Source organism: Leptonychotes weddellii, chromosome 5, assembly GCF_054177405.1.
Source record: "Leptonychotes weddellii isolate Sample4059 chromosome 5, ASM5417740v2, whole genome shotgun sequence".
Taxonomy (NCBI): domain Eukaryota; kingdom Metazoa; phylum Chordata; class Mammalia; order Carnivora; family Phocidae; genus Leptonychotes; species Leptonychotes weddellii.
The window spans coordinates 94,051,828-94,068,708 of NC_138373.1; the positions used below are offsets into that span (position 1 = coordinate 94,051,828).

At 37.9% G+C, this 16,881-nt stretch overlaps 1 long non-coding RNA gene across 2 annotated transcripts; it reads left to right on the forward strand.

Annotated features, from left to right (window-relative positions):
* The first annotated feature begins 1,291 nt into the window (after positions 1 to 1,291).
* On the forward strand, positions 1,292 to 15,849 carry LOC115942323 (uncharacterized). Of its 2 annotated transcripts, none has more exons than XR_004076919.2 (3): positions 1,292 to 3,277; positions 3,552 to 3,645; positions 15,717 to 15,849. It is a non-coding gene; the product is annotated as an uncharacterized LOC115942323 (long non-coding RNA). The 2 variants fall into 2 exon arrangements; XR_014145660.1 differs by lacking the exon at positions 15,717 to 15,849 and adding an exon at positions 5,040 to 5,206.
* The last annotated feature ends 1,032 nt before the right edge of the window (positions 15,850 to 16,881 follow it).

Below are 16,881 nucleotides of genomic sequence, written 5' to 3' on the forward strand. Positions count from 1 at the left end.
AAATGGGGACCAAGAATATATGCTTAAATGGGTGATATTTATACACTCTAAAGTTGGAGAGACACTATTCTTCTGGAGTTCCTCAAAAGGGTGAAGTTGCCTACAATAGTAACTTGCTTGATAATAAACCCTTTATCAGCTTCCTTCCTTTCCTTTCTCACTTCCCTACTTCCCTACCAGTCTTTCTTGAAATCACACCCCCAAAAAACTACATGCAGTTAAATGTTGCATTCAGTTTTGCCTTATAGTTTGCTTCTGGGAGAATCCATATTGACAGGGACCATGACAAATAGATGCATGAATTCTCTTTGTAGGTGTGACTCACCTACTTGCTACTTTTTCTAGTTTTATGGTTCTCTAGTTCCAGTTTTCCATCCCTGAAAACTCAGTCTATCTAGCAGCATTTTAGACACAGTGAAGAGAGAATTTTTGAAATGAAATATATATCAGAATAAATTGTCCAGAATGCATAAGAGAAAGAAATAGAAAATATGAGTGAAACAATAAGGAGGATAGAATAAGAAGCTCCAACATCTACTAATTGAAGTATCCACAGCAGAGGAGAGAATGGAATAGAGGCATAATTTAAAATGATAATGCCTGATAATTTTTCAAAATTGATCAGTCATACTAATTCACAAATTCAAGAAGTCTAACAGTTTCCAAGTAGGAAAAATAATATGAAATCCATGTATAGACCCAGTATAATAAAATGGCAGAGCCTCAAAGAATATCTTGAAAGCAGCTGGAGAGGAAAAAGACTACCTTCCTACTAGGAGAGCTACACTGTTAGATGACTTTTTAATAGCATTAATGGAAGACAAAATACAGTGTATTTATACTTTCCAAATCCTGACAGAAAAAAGCTGTCATTCTAGAATGACTTCTGTTTCCTTCCCTATAGCTCCAGCATTGTTTGAAACCACCAAACATTTAGGTCTATGATTTATTTCTAGCTTTTATTTATTTTGTACCACATAAGGTCAAAAGTTTTTTTTTTTTTTTTAAATACAGGTATCTAATTGCTCCAGCAGCATTTGTTGAAAGACAGTTCTTGCACCCAATGAATTAACTTTATGCCTTTGTCAAAAATCACTTGACTATGATGTGTAGGTTTGAACTCTTTATTATATTCTACTGTTTTTATTATTTTACCTATTTATTATGATCTGTGTTCTAATATATATTATAGATATATCTCTATATTTCTTATGTGAAGAACACATTGTCTTGATTAATGTAACTTTATAGTAGGTTTTGAAATCAGTGTTGTTACCTGTTTTTTAAAATAATTATTTTGGCTTTATATGCATTTCCATATAACATTTGGTCTCAGTTCGTCAATTCTACAAAAAAAATCTAGTTATATTTTGATAGGGATTGTGTTGAATCTGTTACTAATTTGGGAAAAATTGACATCTTAATAATCTTGAGTTGTGCAATTAATGAATATGTTATATCCACTTATTTAGGTTTTAATTTTTTCTACCAGTCTTTTGTCTAGACTGCAGCTTCATGAGCAAAATAAATGTTGTTTTAAGCCACTGAGTTTTGGGGTTTGTTGCCCAATAGTAGATAATCAGAGCACATTTTAGTACCTGGAAGTGAGGTGCTGCCACAACAAAAACCTAAAACATAGCTCTGGGATGGAGTGGCAGGCTGAAGCTGGGAGGATCTTGAGAAAATGGTTAAAGTGTAGTAGCCTTTGAAGAGACTGTTAGTGGTAACCTTATGTTAGTGGTTCATCAGTGAGGACTGAAAGGAAATTGAGGATAATGTTATTGAAAGTTGGAAGAATGGGACGTTTATTATGTAATGAAGCAACACTGTCACCTGTAGGAATGCAGAAAATAGAACTAATGAGGAAATAGAGCTACAAAATTCAGGAGATTTCAAAGTGTTATAGTGACTTCTAGCTGCCTGTAGTAAAATGCAAGATGAGAGTGTTAAGCGAAAGAAATACTTTTGTATATAATGAAGTTAGGACTTGCTGGAATCAAAAATAAGACTTTTTTATTCCAGTTTCTTCAGATGGCATACAATGCTAAAATTATGAAAAGGCTTTTGAACAAAGGTCAGTTGCAGGACAATATCAGGAATATAGGGAATAAAGATGATGACAAAGGTGTTATTGTACAACTCTTTCAAGGACTTCAGAAAGATTTGCGGTAGTATCTCAAACAGATAAACATCTTTAAGGATCTTAAAGGACATGAACTGCACATTGTTTCTATTCAACAACTTGGCTTTTAAGAACATCAAGGACAGGAAGCCAAAGATAATGACTTACCTTTTTTTAAGATTATTTGAGAGAGAGAAAGCGTTCAGTGGAGAGGGGCACAGGGAGAGGGAGAGCAAGAATCTTAAGCAGGCTCCACGCCCAGCCCAGAGCCCAATGTGGGGCTTGATCTCATGACCCTGAGATATGACCTGAGCCAAAATCAAGAGTTGGATGCTCAACTGACTGTGCCACCCCAGTGCCCTGAGAATGACTTATCTTGATGAATTTTGTGGATGTAGCTTTTTTCTAATAGGGTGAACCCCAGTACTATTCATAAGAGACCTACAAAGTTTTATTTTTTTGTTTTTTTAAAAGATTTATTTATTTTAGAGAGAGAGAAGCAGACTCCCCTCTGAGCACTGAGCCTGATGCGGGGCTCGATCTCAGGATCCTGAGATCATGACCTGAGCTGAAACCAAGAGTTGGATGCTTAACTGTGTCACCCAGACACCCCTAAGAGACCTACAAAGTTTTAAGAGAAGTGTACTTGGAGAAACACTGCCTGCTTGGACTAAAAGGGACAGAGCCAGTACAACGTAAAAGAGGCATTTGGACTTCCAAAGTACTACTTGTAGGAAGTAGGCTGATGAAACTACTTAGCTGCAAACATAAGCAGTTTTTTTATGGAAAATGATGATGAAGGGGGTTGAACCATGAGCTCAGAGGGTGGAATTAAGATATATAGACATGCTGTGCTGCATCAAGGGACTATCAGTATATGCCTGACTGGATTTCAGAATTGTTATTGACTGGTAACTCTTGTTACCTCTATTTCACCCCTTTTCAATACAAAAGTCTATAAAAATTACCTTATGCCTTTTAAACCATTGTATTTTGATGTGCAGAGGATATATAACTTATATCTGTAGTTTCCCAGGTCTTCAGATTGAGAATAGTTATACTTGGGGAGCTGTGCTTGATAAATAGTATCTGGAGAGTGTCATACACACTTGGATGAGATTCTGGACTTTGAACTTATGTCTGGTGCCATAACAGGTGAGACTTTTGCCTGGGGGGAGGGTTGTCTTGGGATGTGGAGTCTATAATTTGCATGCAGAAAGAATATAATTCAAGGCCAGAGGATATGTTTGCACTTTGACTCCCCTTCCACAAACAGTGGGGTCTAATTACTCTCCTCTTAATATGAGTGAGCCTTGATGACTTATTTCTAACAAACAATGAGATAGAAGTGATGCTGCATGACTTCCAAGATTATATCACAAAAAGTAATACAGTTTCCAGCTGGTGCTCTCTTTTTTCCCTCTTTCAGGACACATACCTCTACTGCCCTGAACTGCTATTTAAGAAGTCTGGCTGCTACTAAACCTCCATGCTGGAGAGACCATGTGGAAAGACCATATAGAGTAAGCTGCTTGAGGAGCCCGTCTTTTGGGTCTTCTCAGCCTGGACACCAGATGTGTGAGCAAATGAACTATCCCTCTGCTTTTAAGCAGCCCCAGCCAAGAGTGTATAGAGATAAGCCGTCCCTGCTAGCCATGCTCATGTTGCATATTTGTGATCAAAGTATGTTGTTTCAAGCTAATAAAAATTTGGAGGTGATTTGTTACATAGCATTAGGTAACTGAGATAGTTCATGTTTACAGGTCTTACTCTCCTCACTGCTACATTTACTGATGAGAGCTAGAACCCTGTTTTGCAATATATTTTTTAAATGTATATGTCCTAAAATAGTGCTTTTCATACAACGGGCACTCAGTAAATCCAGTTGGTTCTGTAAAATGGATTGAAGCAGAACCAGACCACATGTAGCTAGCTCTCATTCTAGCATTATAGCTGTTATCACCTCACATTTCTCCTTTAAACCTTTGTTCTTGTTGCTTTGTTTACCTTACTTTCTGACTTTGGCTCTAGTTCATAACTTTTATATCTCTTTCACTTCATCTTGGTTTTTATTCCTTAACCTAACTTTTGCCTTATGACCTGATAATGATAATAACTACTAAAATGTACTAACCTGTATATAAATTTTATAGCTCAAGAGCCCTTGGAAATAGTGCCTAGTACATTTATATAAAACAATTAGTAATCATTTGTGGATTGACCTTACCTATGTGAAAGACACTGAAGTAATTTATATACACTACCTTTTTTAATCCTCACAACAACATTATGAAGATTATCCCCATTTTATAGATAAGGAAATTGAACTTTAAATTTGTGAAGTGACTTTCCCAGGTCATCCAGTCAGTGGTAGAGACAAGATTCAAATCATCTAACTCTAAAGCCTATGCTTAATGACTATGCTTTACCTCATTTTGATGTTAACATAGGTTTCTAGTTGTTGATCATGGACTTTGCCCACACCCTTTATTTGGTTTGCAATTTAGCCTTGCCTACTCCAGAACTGATGTCCTATTTGCCTCTGATTTGTATGTTGCTACATTCCATCCTGTAGTGCATTTTTGGGGGTCCATGGAAAGAATCTACCATTTAAAAATATAATTATGTGGGCGCCTGGGTGGCTCAGTTGGTTAAGCGACTGCCTTCGGCTCAGGTCATGATCCTGGAGTCCCTGGATCGAGTCCCGCATCGGCCTCCCTGCTCAGTGGGGAGTCTGCTTCTCCCTCTGGCCCTCCCCCCTCTCATGTGCTCTCTCTCATTCTCTCTCTCTCAAATAAATAAATAAAATCTTTAAAAAAAAATAAAAAAATAAAAATATAATTATGTACACACAAAAAATCAGAACCAAGACCTATTGCAGTAATATGGAGAATAACTCTGCTTTTTTTTTAAATAGAAAATATGTAAAACCTAATATTCACTGAAGCCATTGAACTATTTCCATGCTTGAAAAAATAGAACCTGTAAGAATGAATGGGTAAGACTAATGACAGTTCTTTCTGATGTTAGATTTCAGTTTTAGAATTAGACATTTTAAACCTCGCTCATATACCAGTACTTTTTTTTTTTTTCTGTTAGGGTGAAATCATTTGCTCACATTGCAAAGTCTATTTTTCTGTTGCATATTGGCATAATAGTTAACTCTTTTGGCTGCTATTGGTCATTGGGTTCTCAGCCAAATTATTTGGTTCTCACAAATACTTTGGTGTCATTGAATATGTTGTATGTGAACCATATTTGCCTCTTATTTGTTGCTTTAAGGATTTTTATTGAAATGTAATTTATGAGTTAGAGAAAAGGTGAAGTATAAAAATTGAGAGTGATTAACAAGGTAGACCAAAAGAGAATTTAGCAACATTTGAAAAATCAAAGTACAATGAAGTGCAAAGATATCTTTTTCCTGTCATAACTTAATTGCAGTTGACTCTTGAACAACACAGGTGTTAGTGGTGCCAACCCTCGTGTAGTCAAAAAGCCACATATAACTTTTGACTCCCCTAAAAACTTAATTACTAATAGCCTACTATTGCGGCCTTACCGATAACATGAATAGTCAATTAACACACTTTTTGTATGTTATATGCATTATATACTGTATTCTTAAGTAAGCTAGAGAAAAAATGTTATTAAGAAAATCATAAGGAAGAGGAAAATACATTAATAGTACTATAAAAAATCCAAGTATAGTGGACCCCTGCAGTTCAAACCTTGTGTTGTTCAAGGGTCTACTGCATACTGAAACTTTATTATGTTTGATATTAGTTAATTCCAGTCTGTCTTTAATAGTTGATAATGGGGCACTACTTCATTTTATGTAAGATCAGATACAAGGATCATGATTTTCCATATCTGTTTTTACTTGGAAATGACTTCATCTGACTTTATATGATGTGACACCCCTCCCCAAAATTGCTAAGTGGCATTTTCCAAATTACTTCATAATGGCTCTAAGTAATGACTTCTTTGTTCAATACCCATGAAGGTAACATATTTCAGTTTATTTCTTAATCTAGAAATCTTTTCTGAATTTCGCTGTAAAATGTAGAATAGTTTTTGCCATGTTGTATACAATGCCTAGAATAAAGTGTATCTTACAATAGGTACTTATTAAATTTTTGTTGAAGGAATGAGACACTTCTCTTGGGTAGATTTGGTCACTCTGCAGTCACTGGAATGACAGAAATGGGGATGTTTTTAAGATGGCCTAGACTTATTTTTATTTACCATATCATATGGCTCGAACAGGAATTAGGCTCTGTAGCGTTTTACAAGCCATCTAACTAATTCAAGGCCTTATGTAGCCAAAAGTTCCTTCTTTGCTATCACACCAGGCCCACTTCCTTCTCAGCTTATTACCATTAATAACAATAACCAGTATGTGTTCTACACAGCATATGTCATCTTTGGCTAATCACCCCATAATATTATTGATTGAAGTGAGCATTTGTAGCCTAAGAGAGAAAATATTGAGTTCCTCCAAATTCTGTGATATTGGAACTCATAAGTAGCAGAAAGAAACTAGACTGTTTAAAGCCAATAGATTCTATTAAACCGTAATTATTAAATGTTCTTTAGTGGCATTAACCTTCATGTTTTTATAATGTGAAATAAAAAGATGACCATTGTAAATGAAATGGCTGATGAAATAATGATGTGGAACTGAGACCCAGAGTTGCAGAGCTGTTTACAACTAACTGTGGGTTTGGGGTAGGGGTGCTATTGTAGAATCACTATAACATGTTGTTTTTTATAGCTATAAGGTCATATTTATCTTTTTTTTCTCCTTTGCAATGTGGTGAGGTCAGTGTTTACAGCCTGTTCCATACAACATTTCCAGACATCTAGTTAAGTTTCAAATGTCACTGGGATGGCTACACATATTTTTGAACATGCAGCCTTAACACATTAAAAAATCCTGCAAGGTAAAGAAAGTATATATATTTTCCAGAATTCTTAACCTCTAAGTCCTCCTTTTGCTCTTCATATAAAAATGTAGTTAACAATTATTTTTAGAGGACTTAAATATGTATGTGCAAAAACCTAGAGGTTATGGGAGATACATATTAATTGAGATAGCCCTTTTCCCAGTGAGTTTTTCATTTAATAAAGGATTAATTCCTTTGTTCATTCATGTGTACTCAGTGTAGGCACTGTGAAAGCAATGACCAGAAGAAAACAAGATAGATTGATCCCTAGTCACATAAATCTCATGGTTTAGTAGGAACTACCATAAAGAGAATACAGAATATCATGATTGAATTATTTATAGAAAGAGAGTTAAAATATATCACTTTTGGCTAGGATGCTCAGGTAAGGCTTTCTGGCAGGTATACTTACAAATATTACAAGTCACTGGGAAATAAATGCTGTCTTCATTTTTGAGCAGAATGGATATAAGAGGGGTAGAAACCAAATGAAATACTGAAGATTGCAAAAATGGTCATGATTCTCTATCCCTCCCTACAGTCACAACTGGTACATTATAATGTTGCATGTTCTTCAGTTAAGAGGTGGAATCTATTTCTCTATCCTTGCAATTTGGGTAGGTGTCGTAAGTTGATTTTGCCTATAAAATCTAGCAGATGTGACTTTGTGTCAGTTCTGAGCCTAGACTCAAGAGGGCTTGCATACTTATGCTTTCTTAAAAGGATGCTCAGCTGTGTTGGAAAATTCTGGGCAAGCCAGCTGAAGGATGAGAGACCACATAGAAGAGCGATGAGCCATCCCAGCTGAGGCCCTCTTGGACAGCTATCACCCCACCCACCCAGTAGCTGACCTCATGCATTAGTGAGCTCAGCAATAACCCAGTAACCACCCATCTGGGCACAGTCTGAATTGTCAGCCCACCAAATTATGAGCTAAATAAATACTTGTGGATGTGAAACCCCTGCATTTTGGGTTGTATTTTACATAGCAATAATTAGCTGATGTAGCTTAGTTAATAAGTAAAAGTGCACAGAGGTGGGAGGGTTGGGGTGGCTGGGTGTTAGACATTGGGGAGGGTATGTGCTATGGTGAGCACTGTGAATTGTGTAAGACAGATGAATCACAGACCTGTACCCCTGAAACAAATAATACATTATATGTTAAAAAAAAAAAAAAGATAGTAGGAAGGGAAAAATGAAGGGGGGGAAGTCAGAGGGGGAGACAAACCATGAGAGACTATGGACTCTGAAAAACAAACTGAGGGTTCTAGAGGGGAGGGGGGTGGGGGGATGGGTTAGCCTGGTGATGGGTATTAAGGAGGGCATGTATTGAATGGAGTACTGGGTATTATATGCAAACAATGAATTATGGAACACTACATCAAAAACTAATAATGTATGGTGACTAACATAGTAAAAAAAAAGAAAAAAAAGTGCATGTAGGGAAGAATGTTTTAATTACCAAACTCTCAATACCATTTGTACGGTATACATACTTCTGGAAATTTTTTTAGCAAGCCAGTTTTATTTTCTGGGGTGAATTCCTATGGTAATTTTCTTGTGGCAAACATGGAGTTTGGATTTATAATATGCACGGATTATGTTGCTTTCCAAAAAGTTTGTATCAAATTAATAGGAAACAGCGTGTATCCAGTTTCACAGAAACAGCGTGTTGTAATTTTTTAATATCTTTGCTTATATGTTTTGATTTTGGGGGGGCACTTTGCTAAGTAAAAGTGATACTAAGGTTTTCTTCAGTTTATATCTTGGTATCACTTACAAGGATAATTTGTGGTCAGAAATAAGAATCACCAGAGGGAATCAGTGAGGCCCTTGCTTTCTATAGTTAAATAATATAGTGAGGAAGAGGGGGCGCCGAGGTGGCTCAGATGGTTAAGCGTCTGCCTTCGGCTCAGGTCATGATCCCAGGGTCCTGGGATCGGGCCCCACATCAGGCTCCTGACTCAGCGGGGAGTCTGCTTCTTCCTCTCCCTCTGCCTCTCCCACTGCTCATGCTCTCTCTCTCTCTCTCTCTCTGTATCTCTGTGTCTCAAATGAATAGATGAAATCTTTAAAAAAAAATAAATTAAAAAAAAATAAATAATATAGTGAGGAAGAAAGAATGTGAGATTTAGAGTCCAAGCAACTGTATTTGCTCAGAAAATATAATTTGCCTGATTTTTTTTAGATTATATTTTCTCAACTTTTTTCTTGCTTCCCCAAAACTAAGAGATAATGTTTAAAATTCAGCTATTTTTTTGTAATGAAATGAAAGCCACATGAAGGAAGTCTAATTTGTGTTATCTGAATAAACTGTATTTTTAAAACTAGTGTATCTTGAGTTTGAGTAGTCATTTCATGAACAAAAGTATTCCTTTAAATTCTTAAATATATCTTTAATTTATAGAAAGGATTTCAGGTTTTCTTAACATTTCTATATCTCTGGAAAAAATATTTTCTTATGCCTTTAGAGTTTTTATTAAATTTAAATCTCTCTTATTCTACATTCTATATGGACTTTGAAATTCTCATGGGTTAATGTCCTTAGCTTACATAGGACCTACCATGATCCTGGGGACATCCAAGCATATCAGTAGAATTCAAGTAGCCTGGTCATCATCTTACCAGGGAATATGATGAGAGTGTTTTTTGCTGAGGAGAATCAGTATTACTGAGACTAGAATTTTATTACATGATTAATTTAACAGGGCTTGGGATATGGCTGGATATAGAGGTGGCAGACAGTACAGTGATTATTAATGTTTTCTTTTTCTGTTTTTAAGATTTTATTTGAGAGAGTGTGGGGGAGGGGAGCAGAGGGAGAGGGACAAGCAGACTCTACACTGATTGTAGCCTGACGTGGGGCTCGATCCCATGACCCTGAGATCATGACCTGAGCTGAAACCAAGAGTCCGACAATGAACTGAACCACCCAGGTGCCCCTAATGTTTTCTTTTTTTTTTTTTTTTTAAAGATTTTATTTATCTATTTGAGACAGAGAGAATGAGAGAGAGAGAGCACATGAGAGGGGGGAGGGCCAGAGGGAGAAGCAGACCCCCCGCTGAGCAGGGAGCCCGATGCGGGACTCGATCCCGGGACTCCAGGACCATGACCCGAGCCGAAGGCAGTCGCCTAACCAACTGAGCCACCCAGGCGCCCCGCCCCTAATGTTTTCTGATTTGAGCTAGCTTGATAATTAAATTAATAGATTAGTTAATTTATTTGTATACAGTGCATATTTTATAATTGCTTATTGATGATAGCAAGGTTATGTTACTATAAACTATTTTTGAGATGTGGCATATTGCTTTTTAAAATTTTACTTAAAAAATTTTTATTCCAGTATAGTTAACATACAGTGTTACATTAGTTTCAGGAATACAATATAGATAATTCAACAATGCTATACATTACCCAGTGCTCATCAAGATAAACATACACTTAATTCCCTTTACCTATTTCGCCTTTCCCCCACCTCCCCTTTGGTAACTATCGGTTTGTTCTCTATAGTTGAGTTTGTTTTTTGGTTTGTCTTGCTGTTATTTCTTAAATTCCACATCTGAGTGAAATCATATGATATTTGTCTTTTCCTGACTGATATACTGCACTTAGCATTATACCCTTTAAGTATGTCCATATTTTGCAAATGGCAAGATTTCATTCTTTTTTAATGGCTGAATAATATTCCATTATATGTATATACCACTTCTTTATCCATTCATCTATGGATACTTGGGACCCTTGGGCTGCTTCCATAATTTGGCTCTTATAAATAATGCTGTAACAAATATAGGGGTGTATATATCTTTTTGAATTAGTGTTTTATATTTTTTGGGTAAGTACCTAGTGGTGCAATAACTGGATCATATGATAATTCTATTTTTAGTTTTTTTGAGGAACCTCCATACTGTTTTCCACAATGGCGACACCAGTTTGCATTCCTACCCACAGGGTAGGTTCTTTTCTCCACATCCTTGCCAACACTTGTTGTTTTTTGTGTTTTTTATTTTAGCCATTCTGACAGGTGTGAGGTGATGCCTTATTGTGATTTTGATTTGCATTTCCCTGATGATGAATGATGTTGAGCATCTTTTCATGTGTCTGTTGGCCATCTGTATGTCTTCTTTGGAGAAATGCCTGTTTATGTCTTCTGCCCAATTTTAATTGTATTATTTGGTTTTTATGGTGTTGAGTTGTATAAGTTCTTTATGTATTTTGGATACCAACCCTTTATTGGATTTGTCATTGCAGATGTCCTCTCCCATTCAGTAGATTGTTAGTTTTTTAAATTGATTCCTTTGTTGTGCAGAACCTTTTTATTTTGATTAAATCCCAATAGTTTATTTTGCTTTTGTTTCCCTTGCCTCAGGAGATATATCTAGAAAAATGTTGCTTTGGCCAGCGTCATAGAGATTACTACCTGTTCTTTCTTCTACGATTTTTATGGTTTCAGGTCTCACATTCAGGTCTTTAATCTATTTTGAATTTATATTTGTATATGGTGTAAGAAAGTGGTCCAGTTTCATTCTTTTTGCATTTAGCTGTCCAGTTGAACATCATTTTTTGAAGAAAGATTTTTTTTTTCTATTGCATATTCTTCCTTCCTTTGTGGAAGATTAATTGACCTTATCGGTATGGGTTTATTTCTGGGCTCTTTATCCTGTTTCATTGACTTATGTGTCTGTTTTTGTGCCACTACCATACTCTCTTTGGATTACTACAGCTTTGTAGGATAACTTGAAATCTGGAATTGTGATACTTCCAGTTGTGTTTTTCTTTTTCAAGACTGCTTTGGCTATTTGGGGTTTTCTGTGGTTCTATACAAATTTTAGGATTGTTGGTTCTAGTTCTATGAAAAATGCTGTTGGTATTTTGATAGGAATTGCATTAAATCTGTAGATTGCTTTGGGTAGTATGGACATTTTAACAATTTTTGTTCTTCTAATCCATGAGTGTGGAGTATCTTTCCATGTTTGTATTGTCTTCAGTTTCTTTGGTTTTATAGTTTTCAGAGTACAGGTCTTTCACCCCTTGAGTTAAGTTTATTCCTTCGTGTTTTATTATTTTTGGTGCAACTGTAAGTGGGATTGTTTTCTTCATTTCTCTTTCAGCTGCTTCATTATTAGTGTATAGAAATGCAATAGATTGGGATGCCTGGGTGGCTCAGTCATTTAAGTGTCTGCCTTTGGCTCAGGTCATGATCCCAGGGTCCTGGGATCGAGTCATACATTGGGCTCCTTGCTCAGTGGGGAGCCTGCTTCTCCCTCTGCCTGCCGCTTCCCTTGCTTATGCGTGCACGTGCTCTCGCTCGCTCTCTGACAAATACATAAATAAAATATTTATTTTATTTTAAACCCTCCTGGTTTCATTGATCTGTTTTATTGTTTTTTAAGTATCTGTTTTATTTCTGCTCTAATCTTTATTTTTGCCTTCCTTCTACTGGTTTTGGCTTTTTTGTTCTTTTTCTAACTCCTTTAGGGATATGGTTAGGTTCTTGGAGATTTTTCTTCTTGAAGTCGCCTGTACTGCTATAAACTTCCTTCATACAGCTTTTGCTGCATCCCAAAGATTTGGACTGTTGTTTTTTCATTTTCATTTGTCTCCATATATTTTTTTGATTTCCTGATTTTTTGGTTAATCCATTCATTGTTTAGTAGCATGTTATTTAACCTCCATGATTTTTTGTTGTGGTTGATTTTTATTTTCATAGTGTTGTGGTTAGATAAGATGCATGGTATGATTTCGATCTCTTTGAATTTGTTGAGACTTCATTTGTGGCCTAATATGGGATCTCTTAAGGAGAATGTTCCATGTGCACTTGAAAAGAATATATATTCTGCTGTCTTAGGATGGAATGTCCTGAATATATGTTAGATACATCTGTTCCAGTGTGTCATTCAAAGCCACTGTTTCCTTGTATTTCCATTTAGATGATCTTTCCATTGAGGTAAGTGGGGTGTTAAAGTCCCTCCTATTATTGTATTACTATCAGTTACTTCCCTTTTGTTTGTTATTAACTGCTTTATGTATTTGGGTGCTCCCATGTTTGGTGCATAAATATTTATAATTGTTATATCTTCTTGTTGGACTATCCCCTGTCCTTCTTTGTATCTTATTGTTACAGTCTTTGGTTTAAAGTCTTTTTTATCTGGTATAAGTATTGCTACTTGGTCCTTTTTCACATCTGTTTGCATGTTAAATTCTTCTCCATCCCTTCACTTTCAATCTGCATATGTTTCTAGGTCTAAAAGGAGACTTTTGTAGGCAGCATGTAGATGGGTCTTGCTTTTTTATCCATTCCATCACCCTATGTCTTTTGATTGGAGCATTTTTTTCTTTTAGCACTTTGAATATATCATGCTACTGCCTTCAGGCCTGTGAAGTTTCTGCTGAAATATTAGCTGATAACTTTATGGGATTTCCCTTGCAAGCAACTATTTTCTCTTTCTGCTTTTAAAATTCTTTCTTTATCACTACTTTTTACCATTTTAATTACTGTGTGTCTTGGTGTGGACCTCCTTGGGTTGGTTTTTTTGGGGACTCTCTGTGCCTCCTGGATCTGGATTTCTGTTTCCTTCCCCAGATTTGGGAAGTTTTCAGCTATTTCTTCAAATAAATTTTCTGCCCCCTTTTCTCTCTTTTCTCCTTCTGACGTCCCTGTAATGAGAATGTTATTATGCTTGATCGTGTCTCTGAGTTCCCTAAGTCTGTTTTCATTTTGTATCATTTTTTTCCCTCTCACCTATTCAGTTGGGTTGCTTTCATTAGTCTGCCCTCCAGGTCGCTGATCCGTTTTTCTGCTTTCTCAAGTCTATTCCTCTTTAGTGTATTTTTAATTTCAGTTGTTGATTTCTTCATCTCTGATTGTTTCTTTTTTGTTTTCTGTCTTGTTGTAAAGAGTCTCACTGATGTCCTCTGCTCATCTCAAGTCCAGTGAGTATCTTTATGATCATTATTTTAAATACTCTATCAGGCATATTATTTACCTATGTTTTGCTTAGGTGTCCTGCTGTGCTTTTGTCCTCTTCTTTCATTTGGGACGTATTGCTGTGTCTCCTCATTTTATCTAAGTATCCTTGTCTGTTTCTGTGTTTTAGGAAAGTCAGCTATGTCTCCTGCTCTTGAAAGTAGTGGCCTTATGAAGAGGTCTTGTACTGCCCTGTCATGCAGTGTCTCCGGTTCATTAGAACCTGGCACCTCAGGGGTGTCTCCCATATGTGTTGTGCGTGCCCTGCTGTTGTGGCTGAGCTGATGTTGCCTTCAGTTTAGTCATCTGTAGCTGCTCTCTTTGCTTATTGTGGGAAGTGTTTGGTTCCTGTGCTGTTAGTGGGCCAGTCTGGGCCCCCTTGGGCTTGAGTTGTGTCAGACCAGGTGTTTGCCATGGATGCAGTAGCACTGAACTGCAGGGCTCTTTCTGTTTTGTCCCCTGAGAGGCTTTTGTTGGTGGCTTGAGCTTGTAGTCAGACTAGTTGTCTGCCCCCAGCTCTGCTGGAGCCACAGTCTGACTGGTGTGTGTAGTTCTCCTTCCCTCTCTCTGGGGCAGGAGTCACTCCGGAGTGGTACTGGCCCCTGTTGGGGCTGCTCGCACACTGCCAGGCTTGTGGCATTGCTTTAGGTGGATCAGGCCAAGAGTGTATTAAAGGGGGCGGATCCACACAAGCTGTCAGCAAGGTTTATGCTGGTCTGCTGTGGAAGGAGATCTGGAGGGGGCATGTCTGCAGGAGAATGCAGGGTGGGGCTCATTTTTACCAAGTTAGTTAGCTAGTGTTGGTAGGGTGGGAGGCAGGGGAGGGAAGTGGCTCATTTGTTGTCTGTTCTCCCTCCCCCTGCTTCCAAGTCTCCCAAGGATCCCTGCACCTACAGTGCGTGCTCTGAAATTAGTAAACAAGATCTCTGTCCTGTATACCCCAGGGGATTTTCAAGCTGCTGCTTCTATGCCGTATCTCTGTGGGGCTGTTGTTGTACTGTCTCCTTAAGAACAGGGACTCAGTTTCCTCTTGCCCTCCCAGCTCTCCCTGAGCTGAGCCCACTGATTTTTAAAGTTCCAGGTTTTAAGTCCTGCTGGTTGTAAGAACTCACTCTTCAGCCCCTCTGGTTTTCAGAGCCAAATGTTATGGGGATTCTTCTTTCCCCTGTGGAATCCCTGATGTGAGTCTGTTTCACTCCTCCTTCTGCACCTGTGGTGTCCCTCCCTCCATTGGACAGTGTGGAGGTTCCCTTTAGCTCTGGACTATATCTTTGTCCTTACTACCCTCTTTGATGTGGCCTCTTCTCTTTATTTAGTTGTGGAGAGTTCTGTTGTGGAGATATTTACACTGATGTGAGTGTTATCTGGTTGTATCTGTGGGATGAGGTGAGCTTAGGATCCTCCTGTTCGACCATCTTCCCCAGAAGTCTGGATGCCTTTTTTAGAAAGGCCAGTTTGTCAGGTTCCTCTCTACAGTTAAACACCTTTTTCCCCCCATTTATGGAGGGAGGAAGAGGTCATGTAACTGCCAGTTATACATGTTATGTTTATTAAGTATGTTGATAAATGAACTCTACTGTCTAGCAACTTGAAGGCTTTCCTGTTGGCACTTGCAGGTTCCTTGAGACTTCTGATTAAACCTTAGAAATAAAGGTAATTTGTTTATTTTTGGTTTCTAAAGGTACAGCTGCCTTGGAGCTCTGGGACTTGCTCGTGGTGAACACCTCTGACAAGACTTCAGTGTCTTCTGGTCACTTGCCCAGTTATTCCTTCTGGTAGGAAAAGGGCTTCTTAAAGCACATAGAAAGGTATTGTGTCTACCTCATCTGGAGTTTTTAAAATTGTATTTTATGAAGTTGAGGAAGCTTACTAGGTTTCCAGTCCTATATGTAAGGGGCTTGGAAGGTCATACTCCATCCTGACAAGTAAAAAGGTGAACAAATTGAAAATAAACAACTCTTGAAAAGTGAGGTCACAGGGCAAATCACTGCCCCCACAATTGGAGAAGACATGGAGAATCACAACTTGCCTAAGCAGAAAGTCAAGAGCAGAAACATTTATGGGAACCAGTGTCAAGGTAGGAAACCTAAACTAATTGATGGATTGCTGGAGGCTCAATGTAGACAAGTCTGAGAGCCAAAAATTCCAGAAGGGTGTAGTCATAGTGAGGCTTCCTTACACTTTTTTGAGTTTTATTTCTAAGAGCTCTACCAGGTTCTAACAGTGAAGATTGGAGAAGAATTCTCTGAGGCGCCTGGCAGGAGGAGGGGAAAAGGAATCAATTGTAAATAGGCCATAGCAAGCTATTTTTTTTTTTTTTTTTTAAGATTTATTTATCAGAGAGAGGGAGAGAGAGCACAAGCAGGAGAAGCAGCAGGCAGAGGGAGAGGCGGGATCCCTGCTGAGCAAGGAGCCTGATGCAGGACTTGATCCTAGGAGCCTGGGATCATGACCTGAGCCGAAGACAGACGCCCAACTGACTGAGCTACCCAGGTGTCCCACAAACTATTCTTAACAAGGCCTGCCCTCAAGAGAAAGTATGTTACCAGAGCCTAACTTGGTTGGGCTTTATCAGAGTCTAATTGACCTGGGGGAAAGGAACTACCTAACTCCAGCTCCTTCTAGCCATCCTGTCCCACCAAAGGGGAAGAAAAAACTGAAAATTTTTTGTGAAGTTTATATCCCAGGGGCACAGGATCATTAAGACTGAGATCTACTGATAGGATTATGGAACAATTCCTCTTCTCCCACACCTTACCACTACATCACTAAAGGCCTATTTACTGGCCTATTTACCTTTTACCTACTACATCATGTCCAGGTTTCAACAAAAAATTACAAAGTAT